This window comes from Microtus oregoni, unplaced genomic scaffold (genome assembly GCF_018167655.1).
Source record: "Microtus oregoni isolate MIOR12 unplaced genomic scaffold, Mior012 000044F_001, whole genome shotgun sequence".
NCBI classification, from domain to species: domain Eukaryota; kingdom Metazoa; phylum Chordata; class Mammalia; order Rodentia; family Cricetidae; genus Microtus; species Microtus oregoni.
The window spans coordinates 20496-46492 of NW_024543212.1; the positions used below are offsets into that span (position 1 = coordinate 20496).

General features: G+C 39.4%; 2 pseudogenes; both read left to right on the top strand.

The window, feature by feature from the left end:
* The first annotated feature begins 2585 nt into the window (after positions 1 to 2585).
* LOC121434601 overlaps positions 2586 to 25997 on the top strand; it is a 42597-nt pseudogene continuing 19185 nt past the window's right edge.
* Positions 21098 to 21738, top strand: LOC121434604 (annotated as a pseudogene).

The window sequence follows — 25997 nt, forward strand, 5'->3', positions numbered from 1 at the left end:
GTGTGCTATATATATATAAGACAAAGCCTATTCCTGATTATATCTTGAACCTGAAAAAACAATGGAGTCAATTCTACATCATCTGGTATTAATTATGTGGTTTCAATATCCAAAGTTACTTTTTCTGCATATTGCAAATCAATAACTTTGTTGAGAAGTCCTTTAAAATCCCTTAGTACAGAAAATAGAACGCTAAGACAAATAACTATTAAAGGGACTAAAGATAATCTAAGATAAACTATAATTATGCTCTAAACCTACATCATCCAAACCTCTCCAGAATCACAAAAGTTCTAATCAATTGATTATTCTTGCAGAAGGCCCAGTGTAGGTGTGGCATTCTTCTGGGAACAACTGTTCACAGTTGTTTAGTCCTGTGCCATTAGGCAGAAATTCACAATGACTGGAAAGGTTACCGAGAAGTTTCTTTATGTCATGGGGACTAGAAAGCAGAGAGAAGGAATACACGAAAGGCCAGGGAAATATATAACTTGCACGGCACATCTCCAGTGACCTACTTCCTCCAACTATACTCTAAAGATCACACTAACCCCAAATGGTACCACCATCTGGGAAAAACAAGTCAATAAGCATGTGAACTATGGGCTCAATTCAATTTCAAACTCTAACCATGGCAATGAACTCCTAAGCACTAAAGCTAGACTTCACAATTGCTAGCCATTCTGTGTCATCAGTTTATCTAACATCTATCCATCTGTTCACATTGTTTTCATAATCTGCTTTCTAGGAGATCGCAGTGGGGCATGGGGGGATGTTAAAGTCCGTAGTGCAAGAATTAGATACCTGATTTTGGGTTCCCAGCACCCAAATAAAATGTCAGGTTCTGGATGCCTATGCCTGTAATTCCAGGTCAGGGGAAGAAGCAGACAAGAAGATTCCTGGAATTTATTGATTAATTAGAGTAGGAGAATTTGAGCGCTCCACTTTGAGATACTGTCTCAAAAAAATTAGAAAGACAGATTGATAGGTACATAGATAGGTAGGGAGATAAAGCACTTGGAGTCCAATCTCACGGCTACATGGAACTATCTGACAAACTAAACCAAAACTAAACAATGCTGACAGAATATCTGTAGTTGAGAGGCCTGAGAAGACAGGTGAGATTTTCTTGTAAGAAGAAGGAACTCAGTTTGAGCCCAAGAATCCATGCTGAAGAGAAAACGAAAAAAGTCACAAGGACTTTTAACACTAGTAATGGGAAAGGGACATGGAGACAAATGAGTACCTGGGGCTTGTTGGTCAGCTAGCCTAGTCTACTTGGAAAGTTACAAAGCAATCAGAGACCCTATCTGAAAAGAAATAGAAAATAAAAGTTGATCAAATCAAAGGCCTGAAACCAGAGATTCACTTCTGTCTTCCAAATATATACACACACATATGTACAATCACATACTTATATTTCCACAAGTACATACACACAGAATGCCCAAACACACACAGAGATGTACAATAGCACATAGAAATTCATACAATAGTACATACAATTCATTGCTAGCTTTGATTGTGTCTTTCTATGGTTATTTATGCTGGTTTGTATTTGTAACGCACACATTCTCAGCTATTGAGTAGGTCTGATGTAAAAAAGATATCAGCTTCGTGACAGGTTTTGAATATTTTGCAAAGCAAATCTCATGTACAAGGAACATCTGTGGTGGGGTGATTATTCTGTTGTATACTCTGAAGAATTGTCACTCAATTTGCTTAAATAAAGCAATGACTGGCCAGCAGATAGGCATGAGACAGAGGGAGCATGTCTAGATTGTGTCATGCTAATAAATGTTTTACTATGTGGAGAATATGTGTTAACTTAAAAATGTGACAGGTAGTTAGTAATAAGCCTGATATATTGGTCAAGAATATTCAATTATTAAAAGCCTTGATGTAGTTACTTTGAACTGGTATGTAGGAAAGAAAAGACTGTGAAGGCGTAAGTCACAAACAATGCCACACCAATTCGGGGTTATGATTATTAGGGTGGTATTTATTTAAAGGGGAAAAAACTTACAGATCACTGTCCCAGGCAACAGCCCTCTACGCAACCAGGAAAGGAGTCTAGTCACAGGCGGAGCAGGAAGTGAAGAGAGAGAGGAGAGGGAAGTGGCCGCTTTTTTAAAGGGAGAGAAACCACGCCCCAGTGGGCTGGTACCTCAGCGGTGATAGGCTGGAGGAGTGGGAGGACCTCCCGCAACAAGACTGTTTAAAAATGGCATTCGGGAAGAGCAGAGGCGTTCTGTAGGGCTGGGTTGAAAGCCTCTGTCCAATAGCATCCGCCTGACCCCCAGTTGGGGGGCACCTAGCCAGGGGCTGTCCTCCCTTACTCTAGCCTTGCATGTACTTGGTATTAACCTAGACGTGGAGAGCGGGTCTCGCTCGGGGGTCAGAGAAGGAGGAGAGTGACCAGTCCTGGGCCCTTCCTGCATACCTGGTGGCGACCTGAACTCCAGCCCTGGGGAGTGGGCAGGACCTCTAGCCACACCTCGCTCCCTGCTTTTCCTCTCCTTCAGCGTTGTCTACTAGCTACTTTTCCTGCTCTCTGTCCCAGGAGACGAACGTTTGAGCCTGAGATGGCAGCCACCCTGCTCATGGCTGGGTCCCAGATCAGACTTAATGCCAATGCCTTCTCGACATTTCTAACCATGTCTCTAATTTCAAGAAGAAAGGCTGGGACTAAACTCCTAGATGCTAAGTAGTGAGGAAGCATTGTGTGATTTCAGGCCCCTGTGACATTTGAAGATATGGCCATGTACTTCACTCAGGAAGAATGGAGACCTCTGGATCCTACACAAAGAGACCTTTACAGGGACGTGATGCAGGAGAATTAAGGAAATGTTGTCTCACTGGACTGTCAGATCAGGAACGAGAACGAAACAACCCGAAAGAAGAGCTTAGTGAAGATGTGGAGTTTGTGACCATGTCCGAAGAGCCTATTGGGGATGCTGAGAAGAACCCGGAAAGCGAAGAAGTCTTTGAAAGTGGGGACAGGTCCGAAAGACAGTGGGGAGAGCTGACCGCAGAGGAGTGGGTCAGCTACCCTCTCCAGCAGGTCACTGACCTGCTGGCCCACAAAGAAGTTCACACAGGCATCCGCTATCACATATGTTCTCTGATGGAGGAAGGTCATTGGTTAAATAAAAAGAAACTGCTTGGCTCTCATTGGTTAGAAGATAGGTGAGAGGAGTAAACATAACAGAACGCAGGGAGTAAGAGGAAGTGAGCTCAGACTCCACAGCTCTCCTCTCAAGAGCAGACGCCTCAGAGAGACGCCATGCTCCCAGCTCCCGGGAAGATGGATGTGATGAAGCTCAGACCCAGGATGGACGTAGGCTAGAATCTTCCCGGTAAGCGCACCTAGCTGTGCTACATAGAATATTAGAAATGGGCTAGTCCAGGTGCGAGAGTTAGCCTAGAAGAGGCTAGATAGAAATGGGCCAAGCAGTGATTAAAAGAATACAGTGTCCGTGTAATTATTTCGGGGCATAAGCTAACCAATCAGGCTGCCGGGGTGCTGGGAACGCAGCCCCGCTGCTCTTTTTACTACAGTTCTCAGTGTGGGGAGGCCTTCAGTCAGATTTCAGACCTCAATCGACACCAAAAGCGCACACGGGACACAGACCCTACAAGTGTTACAAATGCGGCAAGGGCTTCAGCCGCAGCTCCCACCTTATCCAGCATCAGAGAACACACACGGGCGAGCCACCCTATGACGGCAACGAGTGGGGGAAGAGCTTTGGAAGGAGCTCTCACCTCATTCAGCACCAGACAATCCACACCGGGGAAAAGCCGTACCACTGCAACGAGTGCGGGGAGAACTTCAGCCGCATCTCGCACTTGGTCCAGCACCAGCAGAGGCACAGGGGAGAGAAGCCCTACGAGTGCATGGCCTGTGGGAAAAGCTTCAGCCACAGCTCCCATCTGATCACACACCAGAAAATTCACACCGGGGAGAAGCCCTATGAGTGTAACGAGTGCTGGCGAAGCTTCGGGGAGAGGTCAGATCTCATTAAGCACCAGAGGACTCACGCGGGAGAAAAGCCCTACGAGTGTGTGCAGTGTGGAAAGGGGTTTACACAAAGCTCCAACCTCATCACCCATCAAAGAATTCACAGGGGAGTGAAGCCTTACGAATGTACCAAGTGTGACAAGAGTTTCAGCCGGAGCTCAGCTCTTATTAAACACAACAGAGTCCATACCGACTAAGTCCTATATTCCTGAGTAAGAAATGACTCGTGGAGGTAGTTATATTTGATTTGATATCAGTGAGCTTCCTTTAGATTGACTTTCCTTATTGTTGGCCACGTTTTCAAACATGGTAGAATACGACCCCTTTGAAATTCCGACCCACAGCGTTGGGGAAGTTTTCCCCTTCTCCAAAATAGTTAGTTTTCTTCACTGGTTTTATTACAAGAATCGCTTCATCAGAAGCAGCCCCCGTTCCTAGTAACTTGAAAGCTGAAGACCATAGGACAAGATGCTGGTGGATGCTTAGTCCTGGAAATGGAGTAGGTTTTTAAAAAGTTGTTTTTTCCTCTCGTATCTTTGGCCCCAAAAGACTGTAGTGGGAATGTAGAACTGGACTAGGGTGGCCGCAGCTGCTCTGGAAGAAGGCATGCGGACTTGTCCTGGGTAGCCACTGTTCACACACCGCAGTGGCCGGGCTCATGCACTTCCCTTCCAAAGGGCTTTTTCCTTGAGTAGCTCATATTGGTACCTTGCCTTCTTGTGCACAGGATTCTGCACGCTGAAAGCAGTGACTGAATCACTTCCCTTGTTTCTCACTTGTATATAGCTTGCACGCTTTTGAAAGCTACCCGAAGACACAGTGTGAAAGGAGAAGGGTACAAGGTTGAGGACCAAGGGCCCTTGGATGGTGGTGACCTTAGCAAGAGATACCCATTGATGCTGTCATTAATCAGGTTTATGAATTGTCTTCAGAAATCACTTTAGAGATCGCAGTGTGGAAACTGCCTTTAGGAAAGGACAGGACCGCAGGTGATGATGGAAGGAGTAGAAGTGGGTTGACTCCTTCAGGGAAGGGAGCACCGAGCCCTTCCCAGGGAGCGACAGTCCTTTCTGTGTCCTTTGCCATCTACCTTTAACAGTTAGGTCACTCGCCCTTGTACTGCTAACTCTAGGGTTTGATAGGGCCACGCCCCAGTCTTTATCATAGCTCGCTTAAAGGAATGTGTATGTATAGTGAAGTGTGTATTCTAATAGCAGAGACCGAATTCCTAAGAATCAGCATGTTCTTACGTGATGTAGACCATAAGATAGAACTGTAGGCATACTCCATGTGAGAGAATTCCTTTACTTTTCTTGTGTTATGGGAAAGAATTTGAACACTGGTGCGCAGGCGTGCACTCTCCTGTAAGGCTTGGTTTTGTACAGAACTAAACTCTTGCTCGTATGTGTCCATCAGTTGTGAGACAATGACTGGACAGTTAGGTCCTTTGCCCTTTCTCAGACTGAGTTATCTTCTCCTGTGATGAAACCTCTTTGGCCTCATCAGAAGAAATGAATAAGCCTAAAGAGGAGTGTGTTTCCCGCCTCCAGGTACAAAGAGTTACAGTGAGAGTTGCCCAGTGTCGCCCAGTACCTCAGTTCTCTTTATCTCAGCCCAGGCAGGAATTATGAGTAGCCCGGATATTGGTGCTTACTCCGTCCCCTGGGGATGGAAGGGGATGGGGCCCAGTGCATTTTATGGTGCTTAGTGCAGACTTGCAAATGTTAACATGTTTTTTTTTTTCAAGAAACCTTTTTTTTTGCAGGGGTGGGGATTGGGGGTGGCACATGCCTTTAATCCCAGCACTTGGAAGGCAGAGGCTGGCAGATCTCTGTGAGTTCAAGGCCAGCCTGGTTTACAGGATAGAGTTCCAGGACAGCCAGGGCTACACAGAGAGTCCTTGTCTTGGAAAAAACAAAAAAATTTTTTGTTGAAGTTCTTTGGGATTTGGCATTTAGTGCTTTCACTACAGAGTCATTGTGAGTGAAGCTGGGTGACACCTACCGTGTCATTCACTAGTGACAGCCTCAAAAGCAACCAAATGAAAAGCACTCCGATTGGCCCCTCCCATTTGAGCATGAACTTGGGGCAGGCACGTGGTTTCTATTCTGTACGACATCTAGCCTGCTGTGGGTATTCACATTTTAACCGTTAGGTGACTTATGTATTCTTGGTAACTAAACTCAGATATGGCATCTGTATGTAGCCAATGACTTGGTTGAGTCATTGTAAGTGTCTGCTTGGGAGTAGCTTTTAGAAGACAGCACCTCTGATCCAACTTCATTTTACCCCTTTCTCTACCCGGTCCCCATCCCCCCAGCCCTGCAACACCACCTCCAGCCTAAAGGTTTTGCTAGTGTGCCATTTGCTGCTTTTGCCTTGTAGATGAAAGGCTCAGGGAGGGTCTCTGATTGCCTTCCCATCTCCCCATACCTGTCTGCACCAGCTGAGTGCCCTCCCTCCTGCAGTCATCCGCGGCCCACTCCCAGTGCTGAGCTCTGTGGAAGTCATGCCTTTGTCACACTTCACCAATGCTGTTTGCATGACTGCTGTTTGCAGGCCCCTGGCTGCTCCTGCACATACCCAGACACTCTGTGCCTGTGTTCTGTGGTTGTGGAGAGCGGATCCCGTTGGTATTGGTCAGTTATCCTAGTGTCTTGTCTATGGCTGTATTATCCTAACAATATTCTATAATTAAAGGTATAATTTTTAAAGTAAAAAAAATAAAAATGGCATTCCAATGTGTGGCCAAAAATTTCAGATAAAATCTGAAATACCTTGGAAAAGGAATCTAAACACAAAACTACATAGACAAATGCAGCTTCTCGGTAACTGCCTTTATTTGGTGGGCTATGCTGGAGATCTGTGATCAGAGGCTCGCCTCCTATTACAGATGGCTTTCTAAATCAGCATTTGCAGAAAATAGGCAGTTCTTTAAAGAGACATCAAGTTTACTCATATGGTGTCTTCTTTCTCTTTCTGACCTGAGAGTCTAGGTTATGAACCTGCTGGCCACACCCCTGTATTTCTGCAAATCAAAGAATGTGTGGATCCCTGACTTGATTCTCCAGGACAGACATGCTCAGGAGTTAAGGTCATGTGTTTGTGGCTGAAGCCCACCTTTAGTCTTTTATTCAACATGACTGCATCTTGAATAGTTTCTAGATAGCATTATTGGGAATTACCTTCAACACCTTCACAGAAATGTCCTTTCTTAGTCACTGCACTGATCTTCTTTGCTACTGTGCACTATATCATACAGAAATTTACCATACAGTTCTGTGTTCAAAGATATGATTGCTGACTTCTACTGCAGAATGGTATTTTCCCCATTTTTAATTCTGTGTCCAATTTCTTGATAGTTCAGAATTTTGAGTTATTTAAATGCATGATGATTGATTATGGTCTATAAACAAAAGTCAGGATAAGAGAAAATTTTAAACTTTGAATATAAAAGTGATGTGTTTACTGTCATTAATAGGTGCCACCAATAAATGATAACAACATGATTGCTCTTTCTGGCCAGCCAAGAATGATCTACAACCTCGTAGAATGAACTTAAGCATGGGTACACCTGAATAGTAAGTATTTATGTTCCAATTATGGCCAATTGCTTTGGTTAAATAGCCAACTATCTTTTATTTATATTTATTTATTTGTTTGTTTGTTTGTTTGTTTTTCGAGACAGTGTTTCTCTTTGGCTTTGAAGCCTGTCCTGGAACTAGCTCTGTAGACCAAGCTGGTCTCGAACTCACAGAGATCCGCCTGCCTCTGCCTCCCGAGTGCTGGGATTAAAGGCATGCACCACCATCGTCCGGCCGCCAACTATCTTTTAAAGACTTACATTTTCAGCTTGTTTCCTGATTATTTGTTTTGTTTTGTACTTTTCCCTCAGTTGAGGAATATTTGGGCTCAGAAATTCTTTAAGAAGAAAGACTGCCAGGCGATGGTGGCGCACGCCTTTCATCCCAGCACTCGGGAGGCAGAGGTGAGTTCGAGACCAGCCTGGTCTACAAGAGCTAGTTCCAGGACAGGCTCCAACACCACAGGGAAACCCTGTCTCAAAAAAAACCAAAAAAAAGAACAAAGACTAAATTAGTTTCCAATACTATCAGTCCTTTATTTCTTTTGGGCAAAGGATGAGTTAAGATGAACTTCGATCAGCCTTTTATACCTTACTGTTATAAATGACATGTTCATGAGGCTGAAAAGAAGGCTCAGCTCTTAGAACATTGGTGACTCATCCAGAGAATCTTTGATACCCAGCACCCATAAGACAGCTCACAACTGTCTGTTCCTCCAGTCACAGGAGAGTAGACACTGTCTTCTGGTCATCACTAGTACCTGAGATACACTTGCTACACTCACTGGTCAAACTCCTACATCTAAGTTGAATTTCATTCCTTTTTAAGGTAACAGGCACATAAAGAAAACCTATTTAAAATATAGAATCAAATACACATCTGTCTTTTCAGTATTTGCCCATTTTGTACCCTAAGAGGCCAGAAGAATGCACCCGATCTCCAGGACCTCCAATTACAGGGAGTTCTATCCAATCAGATATGGTGCTATGAGTCAAACCTGGGTACCCAAGAGGAGCAGTACTCCTGAGACAACTCTCCAGGTCCCACATGTGTCATTATAATTCTTAAGGTAGAGGAGTCACATTGTTCCTTCTGTCTCTTATCACTTGAAGGATAAAGTCCACTATAGATGGTTGTCAAAGATTCAATGGAAGGAATGTGAATGTAATTTGTATATTGCTTCTTATTTTCATTGTTAAGAGACTTCTCTTTATGTGAGGGAATATTTAAAATGTTGGTTGAAATCAGTCTGACTCCAGGCAGATTTTATTAGGAAAACTTCCATAATTTGGGAGTCTTTGTCTTTTGTGATGTTTTTGAGATAGGATATGTCCACATAGCCATTGATGCCAGGTATGCATTATGTGGAACAAGCTGGCATCAAACTCACTGAGATTGGACCCACCCACACTCCTGTGTTCTGTGATTAGAGCCATGCACCTCTATGTTGAGCTGAAATGTTTGTAAAGGACTTATTGAGTAAAAAAAAAAACACATAATGAAAGACTTAAAAGGGAACATCATTGTTTTGATAAATAACAATATTTCTTCAAATTGTATTATTTAAATGGCCAAATAATTTCATATGTTCAAAATAATGAGTCATTGTTATTGCATTGTCAATTCCATCCATTTAAAAATGTTTGAAGTGTGCTTTTGTGACTACACCTGCGACATGATGTGCATGTAGCACAGATAGGAAAACTAACAGGGGTCTATGATCTACGTCCACGTTGTGAGTTTTAGTCCTTAAACCTTGGGAGTCATTTGACTGCAAATACACTGAAAGAAACTTCTTTTGGTTTAAAAATTATTTGTGAATGAGATGATGTAGGAGTGTGTATAAGTAACTGATGAAGTCAACAAATATGAAAAAATTCGTAAGAGTATTAGGGTAAACAAGATATAGAAGCCAGGTTATCAGACTTAGAGGCAATGAACTTTAATAAATGATGCAATTTTCTGGCATGTAATTTTGGTTTTGAGAAAGTATAAATACATGTCTTGTTCTCAGAATGAAGAAATTAAAAAAATCTGTGCTGGTAAGAATATTTTCACATGCATAGCAGATTGACTATTCAAATTGTCCCATGGTCCTCTCTTGTTGTATGAAATTGCATTTACAATTTGAAAAGAAAATAAGACTCTACTGTTGTAATATTTCTTCTAATTGAATTTGAGCACCAATGAGATGACTCAGTGGGAAAGGACTCTTATGGGCAAGACTAGAATCCCAACCTCGATTACATGTTGAATTTTTCAGGAAAATGGATGGAGCGAGAAAACATCATTTTGAGAGAGCTAACCCAGACACAGAAGACAATTATCACATGTAGTCAGTCATTAAGTGGATTTTAGTCATAAAGCAAAGAAACCCAGCCTACAAATCACAGTCCCAGAGAACTTAGACAACATGAGGACACTAAAGAGACATACAAAGTTCTAATATACATGTGAATTAGAAAAAGACAAGATCTCCCGAGTAAATTGGGAGGATGGGACCTTGTGAGAGTACTGAAGGGAAGGGAAGAGGCAGGAGGGGAGCAGCAAAAAAATGTAGAGCTCAATAAAGATCAAAAAAATTTACAAGAAAAGAACATTAAGTTATGGTGTCAGATAAACAGATGATTGCTGATTAGACTACGTTATTACATCTATAAAACATGAATGAAAATACTTCTTTAAGTACACATAAGGTATTTAACATTTCTTATTATTTATTTTATCAGTCATTTTAATGTGAATACTGTCAAATTCTGTTGAAAAACCACATACATTTGGAGTTCATCATCGACCCTTGGACTTGTATACAGGGGGCAGACATATGAGCATCATGAATTCAAAATAATCCCTGAATTTTTCCTGACATCCAAGCTAGGATTAATAACAAACAAAAGCTGAAGGGAATTTCTGAAAAGATAAAAATCTAAACCAGAAACAACCCAAAACATTTACTCAAAAAGTATGTTCCCACATGGCCTGACACTTCAATAACCAATGGGAAACAAGTATGATGGGTTTACCATTCTATACATTATAGCAAAAAAATACCCATCACTTGGTAAAGGCACAAAAAAAGATGAACAAAATCCATAGAAGTAATATAAAGACTACAAAATAGAATTCACTAAATGGATTTGCCACACATATAGCTCACTTTAGTACACACTTCAAATATTTCAATGTAGAAACCATAATGCAATGATCTCCACCAGTCTTGATTAAACATGGTATGTAATTTACTTCCCTCAAGGTTATGATAAAAATTTTTACTTAAAGCTAGAGAAAACTGTGATTTCTAAAGAAATTAACCAATTGTTGTCATGAATTGAACTTTCTTTTTTCTAAGAGTGTGTTCCTATTTCCAGACTTCAAAAAGATATAAATAGACTAAAAATATATGAGGCACTAGAGTCACGCCTAGGTGAGAACTAATGTCAGATGTTTGACAGCTTCCTGTAATTTCTTCTGCAATAATATCCAAGGTATTATCTTTATGTGGATACAGAATGCACATTCAAATACACACAAATACACACACATACATCACATAACTACAATGAACAAAACTTTTAAGACAGTTTTTCACTCATGAAAACATTTCTCCTGTAAACATTCATTCATTTCTGTAAAAGAGGAGCTGAGAGTCATCGTACAGCTTACTTACACAATGAATTGGTTCATGTAAAGAAAAAGCAAACTTAGACTTGAAGTAAAAGAAATTAATTCTTCTAAGAAAGCTTTCCAGGCCGGGCAGTGGTGGTGCACAACATTAATCCCAGCACTTGGGAGGCAGAGGCTTTTCTAGGACAGGCCCCAAAGCTACAGAGAAACCCAGTCTCAAAAAACAGAAGAAAAAAAAACAAAAACAAAAAAAGAAGAAAGTTTCCCAGTAGAAATATCTGGTTCTGATCTCCTCTACTCTCAAGGGAATATTTCATAATATATGTCCAATTACTCTGTCATCTTCTGAACTAAGTTCCCAAACAGAGGCATCAATTGTATCTTGGCTCAACTCCAGGAGTTTCTGAAACATTCCAGTAAAAGAGGTATTCACATAAATCTTGAATCAGATTTATTTGAGAAGGAAGAAAACATGAGTATGAATACCTCTGCAAAGTGTGGAAAGGGACAGCTGCATGCTTAATGAGCATAAGGCTCAAATAGGACTTCTTAATAACCGAGAGCAAAGGAAATTTTGATGGTGGGAATTTGCTGGATTTCAATACCTGATCCTGAAAAAGCTCCGGGATGGGCTTGATTTTATGCCGAGGGATTCATTGCTTTTGTGCGCAGTGGACAAGGATAGAGTTTGTTTTTATGGATCTGATTTGAGAGCCAAATTGTGTTTCTTTACTGGCCCCTTTTAACGTTGGCTGTTTTCAGAGAGATGTTGTTTCTTTAACTACTTCTAGATTCAGAGACAAGGTACTTTCTTTTGGCTCTGGTTTCAGGACCAATGTATGTTTCTTTAAATACCCTTTCTCCAACCAATAATGCTTCATAAAATGTTTGTCCATTAGTTTGCTACTTCAAACTAAAATAATAAGAGGTATCATGATGCTTGAACAAATTGTTGACACTATAAAATTCTTTTCTATACAATAACTGTTTTTGTTTAAAGAATAATTTACAATAAGCCCTCAGTTTTTTCCTCAGGTCCTAAGATTATGGTAATATGCACCACAAACTTAATCAGATTGATTACACACAAAAAGTCTTACTCCTATATGAAGCACAAATCATTCTGACACTGATTTTCATAGAGTATCACTACAGTATGATTTTTCTCATGTTTTTAAAGAACACACATATTAAACTCAGGGTTTCTCTATAAGATGTCTTATTTTACATATTTGGAGATGATTGGGAAAAAGGATTCAGGACAGATTTCATTCACATGTATCTCTCCAGTATGTGTTCTTTTATGCAATTGAAGATGATTGTGACATGCAAGTCCTTACCACATTGATGGCATTTATAGGGTTTCTCTCCAGTATGGGTTCTTTTATGATTTTGAAGAGCACAGTTGTGAGCAAAGACCTTACTTCATTGATTACATTTAAAGGATTTCACTCCAGTATGTGTTCTTTTATGCCTTTGAAGATGACTGTGTTGAGCAAAGGCCTTACCACACTGATTACATTCATAGGGTTTTTCTCCAGTATGTGTTCTTTTATGTTTTTGAAGATGACTAAGATATGCAAAGGCCTTACCACACTGATTACATTCATAGGGTTTCTCACCAGTATGTGTTTTTTCATGGTATTGAAGGTGACTATGATGGGCAAAGGCCTTACCACACTGAATACATACATAGGGGTTCTCTCCAGTATGTGTTCTTTTATGCATTTGAAGACTACCACGGTGAGCAAAGGCCTTACCACACTGATGACATTCATAGGGTTTCTCTCCAGTATGTGTTTTTTTATGACTTTGAAGAGTACTAGGTCGAGCAAAGGCCTTACCACACTGATTACATTCATAGGGTTTCTCACCAGTATGTGTTCTTTTATGCATTTGAAGAGTACCACGGTGAGCAAAGGCCTTACCACACTGATGACATTCATAGGGTTTCTCTCCAGTATGTGTTTTTTTATGACTTTGAAGAGTACTAGGTCGAGCAAAGGCCTTACCACACTGATTACATTCATAGGGTTTCTCTCCAGTGTGTGTTCTTTTATGCCTTTGAAGATGACTGTGTTGAGCAAAGGCCTTACCACACTGATTACATTCATAGGGTTTCTCTCCAGAATGTGTTCTTTTATGCTCTTGAAGATTACTAAGATATGCAAAGGCCTTACCACACTGATTACATTCATAGGGTTTCTCTCCAGTATGTGTTCTTTTATGGTATTGAAGGTGACGATGATGTGCAAAGGCCTTACCACACTGACTACATTTATAGGGTTTCTCTCCAGTATGTGTTCTTTTATGCATTTGAAGAGTACCATGTTGAGCAAAGGCCTTACCACACTGATTACATTCATAGGGTTTCTCTCCAGTATGTGTTCTTTTATGCATTTGAAGAGTACTAGGTCGAGCAAAGGCCTTACCACACTGATGACATTCACAGGGTTTCTCTCCAGTATGTGTTCTTTTATGACTTTGAAGAGTACTAGGTCGAGCGAAGGCCTTACCACACTGATTACATTCATAGGGTTTCTCTCCAGAATGTGTTCTTTTATGACTTTGAAGAGTACTAGGTCGAGCAAAGGCCTTACCACACTGATTACATTCATAGGGTTTCTCTCCAGAATGTGTTCTTTCATGCAATTGAAGGTAATCCAGATGTGCAAAGTATTTACCACACTGACTAAATTCATAAGGCTTCTCTCCATTATGTGCTCTTTTATGCATTTGAAGATTACTTTTCTGAGCAAAGGCCTTACCACACTGATTACATTCATAGGGTTTCTCTCCAGTACGTGTTCTTTTATGTGTTTGAAGATTATCCTGACATGCAAAGCATTTACCACATTGAAAACATTCATAGGGTTTCTCTCTAGTATGTGTTCTTTTATTCTTTTGAAAATGACTGTGATCAGCAAAGGCCTTACCAAGCGCATTAAATTTATATGATTTTTCTTCATTATGTGTTCTTTTATGACTTTGATGAGTTTCATAATGAACACAGTCTTTACCATCTTGACTATATTCATAGGGTTTCTCTCCAGTGGGTGTTCTTTCATGCATTTGATGATGACTGTGATAATCAAAGGCTTTACCACATTGCTTAATTTCACAGCATTTTTCTCTGGTATGTGTTTTTTCATTCCTTAGAAGGTGAGTGTCATAAGACAAGGTTTTAGCATAGTGAGAACATACTGAAAATTTCTCTCCAATTTGATTTCTTTCAATCCTGCAAGGATAATTTACACATGTAAAAGCTTTACCACATTCAATATACTGTTGAACCTCAGATCTGTATGAATTAATTTCATAATTTGTTCCAGTTGTAAAAATGAATCAAATATTAATGTCTTATAACTTCATTTAAAATCATGTTTTCTTCTTTCATTAGGAAAAATATTTGTGATGATAATTCCTTTGTGTCATGGTTTACCATTTCATCTATACCTATCTCTATATTTTTCTATGATTTTTTCACATTTTTTAAAAGAAATGCATACACTGAGTGCCTTACGATCTTTACTGCATTCATAAATTTTACTGTGAATCCTTATACATTGACTAAGTGAACTAAGACACTAAGAAGTATTGGCAGACTTAGAACTCATGGGGCTTTTTTTTTTAATGTGAAGTTGTTTATGTATTAACAATGATGGTAAAATACCAATTACTGTATACTTGCACTTAATTGAACAAGTATACTCTCCATGGGAACTACAGTTTATCTTCTAATTGTTCTTAATGAGTCGTATGCTACATCTTTCCATATCCATATTCTCATATGCTTGTATCAAGAGTTCACATATGATATACATAGTAAGGAAGAATAGTAAATAAAAGATTTCCACATTGAATCCTCATGGTTTCACTTGCTGTTCCTCATAGACTTGTGGTATAGATATTAAGGTTTCTCCACAACAACTGCCCATTGACCCTTGACTCTAACTGCCACTTTCACTAAACTTAACAAGTCACAAAAAGTCTATGAGTAATCCAAGTCTTACCATGAGCTATTGATTTAGGAGAAAGTTTGCAGCTACACTCATCACTGAAATGTGTATAAAGTTATTGTCATAAGTAGCAAGAAAGAAATGACCTGGCAGATCTACTACATAGCCCTCACGTTGCTATGATTCAAATGGTGATTATCTGTTTAGTCATTGCTTCCTTGACTTTTTCTTTTTCTTTTTTTTTAGTTTTTTTCGAAACACGGTTTCTCTGTGGTTTTGGAGCCCATCCTGGAACTAGCTCTGTAGACCAGGCTGGTCTCAAACTCCCAGAGATCCGCCTGCCTCTGCCTCCCGAGTGCTGTTGACGTTTTCTTAAATGAATGCCTTGCACATGCAATTCACCTATGAGAAATTGAGGAATATGGATTTGTGAGAATTTAATAACCATCAATGCATTTAAAGCTGTGCTTATTTACAATGCTGCTTTTGATTCATTGTTCCAGGACATATTAGAAACTCATCAGAGGCACATTGTTATAAACTTGCACAGGAAAATTACCTTGTAGGTCTTCTAGAGCATTGACTATGTTCTTCAGTGTTACAGACCTCCAAAATGTACCCTGAAATACAGTACCAGAATATGTATGTTATATTATTTAATATTGTACAACAATTAGGTCATTCTCTTTTTTTAATTATTATTATTTTTTTTTGTTTTTCGAGACAGGGTTTCTCTGTGGTTTTGAAGTCTGTCCTGGAACTAGCTCTTGTAGACCAGGCTGGTCTCGAACTCACAGAGATCCACCTGCCTCTGCCTCCAGAGTGCTGGAATTAAAGGCGTGTGCCACCACTGCCCAGCTAGCTCATTATCTTAAGTGCACCTAAGAACTATGATTGTGTTACTCATCTCATTTTCTTCTTTCTAAATCAAATTACAGAACAACATTATAAGGCAAGGAAAGGTTGTCTCCATATTTTGAAACATGAAGGAAATTCATTTTTACCTGTAGTAGTGAGGTTCCTGAAGGTCTCCAGCATCACATCTTTGTAGAGATTTTTCTGGGAAGGACTCAGCAAATCCCACTCTTCCTGAGTGAAGTTGATATGTAGATCATCATAGGTCACTGCCTTCAAAAATATACCATACGTGTGTACATGTAAGCATGACAGTGACATCATTGGAAATGCATACTTCTTTGAAAGTACAGTTGTATGATTCTGGTGCTCCCCATTCTTATTCTGTGATATAGTCAGTTACTTTAGAAGTAAATTGAAAATTAGAGTCAATTCTGTCATTTCTATACAATCTGAATGGGATTTCACCTTATAAGAACAATATCTATTAACAGGGTGAGACAAGAAAAAAGATCAACAGTAAATTGTATGCATGAGAAAATTGTATGAAAAATTCCTCATTATAGAAAGAAAAAAAGATACACAAATGGGTGTATTGGTTTATTGTGCCTTTAACCACAACACTGAGAAAACAGAGGTGGGTATATTTGTCTCTGAGTTGAATGCCAGTCAAGTCAATGCAATCAGGTCCAGGAAAAGTGGCAGTACACATTAAGACTCTGTCTCCATTGCAAACCTCAATAAAACAAACAATGGGATAGAAAAACTAACAGGCTTTTATTGAAGTTTCTACAAAGAGTTGTTTTCACTCCAGTTCTGTAGTCTTCTTCCAGACCCTGAAGTACCCTAATATAAACTTCAATACCAATAACATTTTGTAGAAAAAGAACTTCCTGTATAAAACAGTTAAAAGTGGACAGATGAAAACAGTAGAAATATATATGTTGGTCATAAATAATCAACACAGACCTGGAGAGGGGGCAGATTAATTCAGCACTCTTGCTGATCTGGAATGGAGATGGACAAATTTGCCTGTACTTACATGGGGATTATAACTATCCATTTTCCAGGGTAAGGATTTCTGATATTCTTTGATCACTTTCATGGTACATATCCATGCAGGCATATAAAACAGTCATATTGATTTAAAAAAATCAAAGCAAGCATAACAAGCAAGAAGATGTTCATACAGCTGCAATTTAATGACTCAAAATACTCAGGCAGTATTAATGCTATCAATCCATGGGATGGTATCCTGGGAATCAGAGAGATACCCTCTGTCAAATTTTAAAATTCAAGATAAGCATGAAGCTCAGCACAGCAGCATATACTTGACATAAAAAATACCTGCATTCCAGGGCCATCATCCAATAACATCACAACAAATAGAGCGAGGAATGATGCCTCCCTTTACTTTCAGGAATTTAGAGCCACACAATGACTCAGATAAAACAGCAGGTTACCAAACACTTGAGCACTGAATAAGAACTCTTTCTGCTATATCTTATGTGATTTAGAGATTGAGCCCATAATGATGGTAAACACATTTCAGTATAAATAGGAATTTGGCTGATTAATGTCAAGCACAACACAGTAGATATAAATGTCAGGAAATTACTTTAGGGTATTGAAACTCATAGCATACAATGAGGAATTTTATCTAGAAAGGCTTCTCCTGGTAAGGATCCACAGAAAATTGAAATAAAACCAATAAGGAGAGAAAGTTCTTCAAATACATGATATTTTCTGGTGGGTTGTTTATTTAATCAAGTACATTCTGAACCCAGTCACTATTGGTCCATGGTCAACAAATGAAAGAAATCATTTCATCACTTAGAAGATTCACATTTAATGATCCTTAAAGAAGGACTCTTAGAAGAAATGCAATACTAGCTCAGAATTGAGAAATAGATGTTTATTTATTAGGGATAGACTCACAAATCAGAATCCTATGCTCAAACTGAGATCAGAAACCGAATCATGCAGCCAGAAAGAGGCTGGACTCATGCTCTATACTGGCCTATATAAGAGGCCATGCCTTAGTGGTCAGGAAACCACTGGCTGTAAGATTTCCTACAGCGCCTTCTCCTTTTGTTTAAATAAGAGAGTTCTAAGCCCAATACACAATTCTATACTATGAATAAGAACAATATATTCATTAATTATCCTATCCTAACTAGTTTATGTCTTGTATAAAAACTTAGCCAAGTCATGAGAGGAAAGTAACTTCAACTATCTAGTCTTCAACCCCATCGAAGATCCAAGAAGGGAAATAATATTACTTGAGTAAGCAGGAAGTGCAATCAAGCAACTTTCAAAATGTGTAACAAATTACAGAGACAACTGGCTCCCTGGGCAATCATCCAAAGTCTCATTTGCAATGTTGAAGCAACCAACTTTGGCAAAGACCTAGAATAACTGACCGACAACTTAAGGAGGTAGGAAAATTTTAAAAACCATCTTATCCTATCTTGGCAAGATTTAACAATCCTGCTTATCCATTTTGGATATCATGTATCTTGTCAGTAGTTGAGACATGAACATGTCTTTGCCTAAAGGCCAGTTTTGGTAAGAAGAAAACAAGCTCCAAGTGAAGTGACCGGTGTTCAACATTCTCTTGGAAATAGAATGATGCTACTAGGAGCAATTTTGTCTCACTTAAACATAATTCAAAGTTATTTAAATGCCATAATCTACAGCTCTTTGAAGTGGTTGAAGATTACCTATATATGAATATAATCTCTATGTATCTAAAGAACCTGATTATTCCAACTATAAAAACCATAAATGACTATTGATCTATAATTCTTAATACCTATAAACTTAAAAACTAAGGCTCATATTAGAATATTATACAAGGGGACTGGAGAGATGGCTCAGTGGTTAAGAGCATTGCCTGTTCTTCCAAAGGTCCTGGGTTCAATTCCCAGCAACCACATGGTGGTTCACAACCATCTGTAAAGAGGTCTGGTGCCCTCTTCTGGCCTGCAGGCATACACACAGACAGAATATTGTATACATAATAAATAAATAAATATTAGAATATTATACAATAAACAACTGAAACAAATGAGGACAATGACTTCAAAATGTAAACAATGTATAAGTATCTTGATCAGAGGTAGAAATGTATGTTGCAATATGATAAATATATATTAATCCATAAAAATGTTTTTAAGCAGAGGTAGAAGCATGAATGCATACAATATTCAATATAATATCACATTATATTAATATACAATAATCTATACCAATGCAATTGCCTATAAATAATAACTCACAATATTCACTCTATTTACTCACTATTATTATTAGTGTGAGTAAGCTCACACTAATCTATTATCCCATCCAATTTTCCCATTTTTTTTCAAAGTGATCCCTCAGCCTCTAAAATTTTCTCTCCATCTTGCAACCCTATACCAATTATAATCAACCCCTAAATGATATCCCTAATTCTGAGAACAAACTTTGTTGGGAGAGGAGACCTTGTCTTTTAGAATTACTTCCAGCTGTCATGGGGGGGAATTTTCTTTCTATGGGATCCTGTGAAAGTAAAATGATGGTTAAGTTCCAAGATTACTGTCTGGTATAATTGCAAATAGTCTCTGCATATTTGGTAAGGTTTTTCTGAGCTTCCTATTAGGAGGTCTGTCCAGAACATTGTAAAAAGTGCACCATTTCAGCTAACCAAGTTGGAACCACCTTGAGTAGCTGGTTCTCAAAACAGATCTTGTAGTAGCGCTATCATCATCATGACGTCATATCAACCAGGTTGAGTTGATGTTCTGGGGCCCCATCTTCTTCCTGGAAATTTCAAAATTCACTGCAGGAAAATTTATTGTTCATTGTGCAAACCTTCAACATTAATTATATAGACATATACAGACAAATATATTCAGTGACATGGACAATAGAGACAAAAATAGATATAAAGAAAAGTAAATTTTTTTTCTAAATTCTTTTTTATTTCTGTCCCATGCTCCTGACATGAGACAGAAACTCTGAATTTTTCTTTTAACGTGTTTGGATTTATAGAGGGACAGAGCCAGTGTCCAACTCCAAAGCCAACTCTATATATTCATAAACATTTATCCACCTACAAAAGGCACCCAAGGTAATGATAGAAAAAAAGTGTAGATTATTGAATCTACTCTTAAAAAAATCAAGAGGCATATATATGTATGATGAGATAAAAGGGTAGATCATTAAAATTAATTTAAAAAGTAACTACTTATTTAAATATTTTACAATGATATAGATATGTATGCTTCCTTTTGATAGTAATTTGATATTATTTTTGTTAAAACATACTGTCTATGATGTTATATATATATACTCAAGATATTTTACCTAAAACAACTAACTTAAACATGTAGTGAAAATGGTTGCCAGGCAGTGGTGGCGCACGCCTTTAATCCCAGCACTCTGGAGGCAGAGGCAGGCAGATCTCTGTGAGTTCGAGACCAGCCTGGTCTACAAGAGCTAGTTTCAGGACAGGCTCCAAAATCAGAGAGAAACCCTGTCTCGAAAAAGCAAAAAAAAAAAAAGAAAAGAAAAGAAAATATTTAGTCCTTGAAAGTTATTATTATTAAAGTACTGCATATTAGTAGTTTGTTACTTATTACAGTTGAAAGTATAATCATATTAGGTATGTTTTAACATTATACAGAATTTTATTATGCCTGCTGTTCTTCTTCCAGGAACCTTGATGGTGGTGAATAACATCTGTGTTAGCCAACAGAAAAAGCAGTTATCTCAAAGTGACCCTTAAACTGTTGTTTCTGACCTCTAATTACTGATCTATCTTCCAACGACAGAAGTCTCATGATATGGATATTCTCTTAGCAAACAAAAGAGATCTCTTGTGATGGCTCTCCCGGCCCTAGTGCTTTCTTCTGGTTTAGATAAATGCTGCTCCACTATTACCCAATCCCAAACAACCTAGAGAAATGATTTGAAGAAAAGTGGGGGAAGCAGGTGGTTGGGGATCCCTGCCTGAGAAGTGGGCTTTTGGGGAGACTGGGAATGAGGATCCTTCAGCTACAGGTTCTGGGATGAGTTGGGGAGTCCCCAGAAGCCAGAAGGAACACTTCAAGGACAGCATCATTGAGGACCCAGAGCTAGAAGGTGATCAAAGCTTCAGGGAGTCAGGGAGATAGAGGAAGAGGATGAGAAATTAAAGGAGCTACAAAATGAGGTAGAGAAGCAGATGAATAAGAATACAACCCCAAAATAAGAGTACAACCCCAGGCAATGCTGGCTCAGTGATCTCATCTCTTGAGGAGAAGATGGAGGCTGATGCCAGTTCCATCTATGTTGGCAATGTGGACTATGGTGCAACAGCAGAAGAGTTGGAAGCTCACTTTCGTGGCTGTGGTTCAGTCAACCATGTTACTAATTTGTCAGTCTGTGACAAATTCAGTGGCCTTGGCAAAGGGTTTGAAGATGTAGAATTCATAGACAAAGAGTCAGTGAGGACTCCCTGGCTTTAGGTGAGTCCCTGTTTAGAGTGAGACAAATCAAGATGATTCTCATCACTACAACAGACAGGGGTTTCCCACAAATCCAATACCATGCCCAGACTACTAATTACAACATCTCCCTGTCTTGATTCTACAGTGGTATTAACAGCAGGCCCTGGGATCAAGTCTACAGGGGCCAGGCTAGAGTGATATCATGGTATTCCCCTTACTAAAAAAAGTATTGGAAAAAGAGAGGGGGAAAAAAGAGGAAAGAAGGGAAAAAAGAATGTAAAAAGATAGAAAACAAACGATGACCTCGATGGGAAAAAATCTTTTTAAAAAAGGTATACTGGGGGGCTGAGAGATGGCTCAGAGGTTAAGAGTAATGACTGTTCTTCCAGCGATCCTGAGTTCAATTCCCAGCAACCACATGGTGGCTCACAACCAATTATAATGACATCTGGTGCCCTCTGCTGGCCTGCAGGGCTAAATAAATAAATAAATAAATAAATAAATGAATCTTTAAAAAAAGTTATACTGTGGAAGGGGGAGAATCCCAAAATTAACTGTAGGGACCTGCTCTGGGCAGTAGGAGAGGCCCAGGGAATGGGGCAGGTGTGACATATTTCCTATGGAGATTCAACATGGACACTTCTCAAATGTGCAAACTGTTTCCTGTTTCTCTGCTCCACTTCACTCTCTTTAGGACTGCTCAAGGGTAGGTGGGTACGGGTGGTAGAAGAACTTCTTTTACACAGAGTTCTGGAAGGGCACCAATCTGTTCAGCTTATTTTCTTCCCTCATCTTCTCTCTGTCTTTTGCAGTCCCTGCCTGCTTCTGATTTACCAGGTCTAGGCACACGCCTAGGGCTCCAGCCTCTCCAGTTTTTTTTGGTGAACTATTTTGTTTGCTTTTTTGTTTATTTTTCTGTCTTGAGTGTCTTTCTTTGCAGGTTTTTGTACCAGAAAGAACTCACTCCCAGTGGATTCAGTGTGAATTCTACTTACCTTAGAGGAATACAGTACTTTGTTTTGTGAAGTTTTGCAGTGTTTTTTTTTAATTTATTCATCAGGTGTTCTGGTTTTATTTTATCTTTACATTTTCCCCTTTTATTTAAAAGGAATGGGAAGAAGTGGGAATAAGGAGGTGGGAGCTGGATTTTGTTTATTTTCTTAAACTCATTTAAAAGGGATGGGTTTTTTAAAATAATGTGTCATGGAGAATGTTGTTTATGGAAAACAAAAAAAAAATGGTTTAAATTTATTTTCTGCTACATGGATTATGGTCCAAGATGTGGATTAAGCTCTATCTACCTGTCCAATACAATGCACACCTGAGAAATCTCTGCAGATCAGAAAATCCTTATTCCCCTGGAAGTAAGCTTCACTGGATCACACCATTGCAGCAAGTGGCAGGATCACAATAAAAGCATTCTGATCATGCATTGCTAGAAGGTCAATATCATCATTTCCTACCAGTTCCTAAACTATTTGTAATCCTTATAACACAAACCTGAAATTGGAATGCAATATTGAGAAATTCTGGAATCTAGACGTTCAGTTTTCTAATCTCTCTTCCCACTGCACACCAAGAGCAGTGTCCACGTGTGTACTCTGGACAATCACGATCATATGCTGAATTTCCAGAGACTCCTCTGCCCCAATAAATTCATATACAGGGAGGCTCAGAGAACACGGGCCACTGCCAACATGAACCACATGGACCAACATAACTACATGCTGGCTCATGATCAGGCCAAGTCACAGCAGAAATGACAGTTCAACAGACCTGAACACCTAACACTCACGATGGTATAGCTTGTGATCTTCCTTCCAACTCCAACTGCAGAGGCAGAATAGAATCATGGAAAGAACCCACACACTGTCTGCTACTAGTATTCCCTATTTCTAACCCTTCCCAGAATTCCTTACTGGTTAGGGCCACGTGGCTGAGCCTCAAAATATTAGCCGCCTCTCTATAGAAGATTCAGATATCAAAAGACTCCAGTTCTGCCCACCCAGCCCAGAAGACAGGGGCCTAGATTTTTTTTTTTTTGGTTTTTCAAGACAGGGTTTCTCTGTGGTTATGGAGCCTGTCCTGGAACTAGCTCTTGTAGACCAGGCTGGCCTCGAACGCACAGAGATCTGCCTGCCTCTGCCTCCCAATTGCTGGGATTAAAGGCGTGTGCCACCACCGCCCAGCCAGGGGCCTAGATTAGAACATTTGTCTTTAGTACACATTATTCCACTCCCCTATAGCACATCCTATTCTTCATCCAAAGCACAGGGTCCTTTGTGTGCACATTGCCTTGCACACTCACTTTCCAGTGCAGCCATTCCATTCCCTCAGAGATGGGAAATCCTGAAGACAAACACAGGTCACAGTTATAAAGGAATCACTGTTCCTGTGTAACTGTGGTTACTTTGTAACTGTTGTTAAACAAAAACAGACCATGAATTAAAAAACAATCAGGATATGTTACGGCTTGGAGTGAGCAAAGACAATGTGGACATGATGAAGTTTTAATCTCAAAAATTATTTTGAAAACTTGAAACACACTGTATGGTCATGTGCTCCAGAGACGAAGGATTTGTATTAGAGCACAATAAATATTTCTCATGTATTTTCCCTAAATATGAAGATCGTATTCCAGAAAAGTAATGGTCCTGTTAAGCAGGGACACAACATTTTACCCAGATCATCTATTTTGGATAACTACTGTAAATATCACACATTAGGTTTCAAGATAAGGTCAGTCCATATCCAGATTGCCATTGTCTGTGGACTGCAAACAATGGTCAATCAGGATAATAATACAGCATCACAATTGACTACCTGATTCCACATAAGTAATCTCAGTCGAAAGAGGAAAGCTCTCACCCTCAGGCTAACCTCTCACTTCCTGTACTGTGTCTCCACCAGCTTCAAAGTTGGTCAATGAGTTCAATTCTTATAACAATCCCTCTATATTTCTATGTTCCCAGTAAAAGTCAGAAAGATCAACAGACACTCATTAACTGCTCTATTTTTCTTTCTATCTGACTAGTGAAGGACAAACCTGGAAGGAGTTGCAGGACTGTCGTCCCAGAACTGGGCAGCAGAGGCAGAATTAGGTGTTCAAAATAATTCTCAATTTTTTTTTTTCGAGACAGGGTTTCTCTGTAGATTTGGTGACTGTCTTGGAACTAGCTCTTGTAGACCAGGCTGGCCTCGAAGTCCCAGAGATCTGCCTGCCTCTGCCTCCTGAGGGCTGGGATTAAAGGTGTGCGCCACCACCGCCCAGCAAAATAATTCTCAATTACACAGCATGAGGCAAGCCTAAAATATAGGAGACATTGATCTACATAGAAATCTACATAACTGGAAAGAAATGAAATGAAACTATTAATGACTTAGAAACAATGGATAACAGAAACAAATAGAGATAAGAGCAGCAATACACTTAAAGAAAGTGTTTGAGCAGGGCAGTGGTGGCGCATAATTCTATAAAAAATGGAGTAAAGACCTAAACAGAGAACTCAACAGAGGAATCTAAAATGGCTGAAAGACACTTAAGGAAATATTCAATATCCTTAGTCATCAGAGAAATGCAAATCAAAACAACTCTGAGATTATAACTGACACCTGAATATATGGCTAAGATCAAAAATACTGATGACAACTTATGCTGGAGAGGTTGTGGGGAAAAGGGAACATTTCTGCATTGCTGGTATGAATGCAAGCTGGTACAGCCCCTTCAGATGTCAGGGTGGCAATTTCTCAGAAAATTAGGAAACTACCTTTCTCAAGACCAAGAAATACCACTTTGGGGAATATATCCAAAGGATGCTCAATCGTGCCACAAGGACATGTGCTCAACTATGTTCATAGCAGCTTTGTTTGTCCTAGCCAGAACCTGGAAACAACCTAAATGCTGCTCAGCTGAAGAATGGATAAGAAAAATGTGGTACATTTACACCATGGAGTGCTACACAGCAGAAAAAATAATGACATCTTGAAACTTGCAGGGAAATGGATAGAACTTGCAAACATTATTTTGCATGAGGTAACCCAGACCCAAAAGACAATTATCACATGTACTCACTCATAAGTGGTTTTAAAGCACAAAGCAAAGAAAGCTAGCCTACAGACTGCAAATCCCAGATCTTAGACAAAAATGAGGATGCTAAGAGAGACTTACAGAGCTCTAATCTACATGGGAAGTATAAAGTATAAAAAGACAAGATCTCCTGAGTAAACTGAGTGCATGTGGACCGTGGGAGGGGTTGAATAGGGGAGTGGAGAGGCAGGGAGTGAAGAAAAGAAAATTGTAGAGCTCAATAAATACCAATAAAAAAATAGATCATATCTGCAAGGGATAGTTATCTAATTGCAAATTCAATGTTTCTTCACTCAAGATAACCTTCCTAATCTGGACACCCACACAATCTGGTCTGTGTTCATTCACATGACATTAATTTACACATGCTGGGCAATTACAAACCACTCCTGC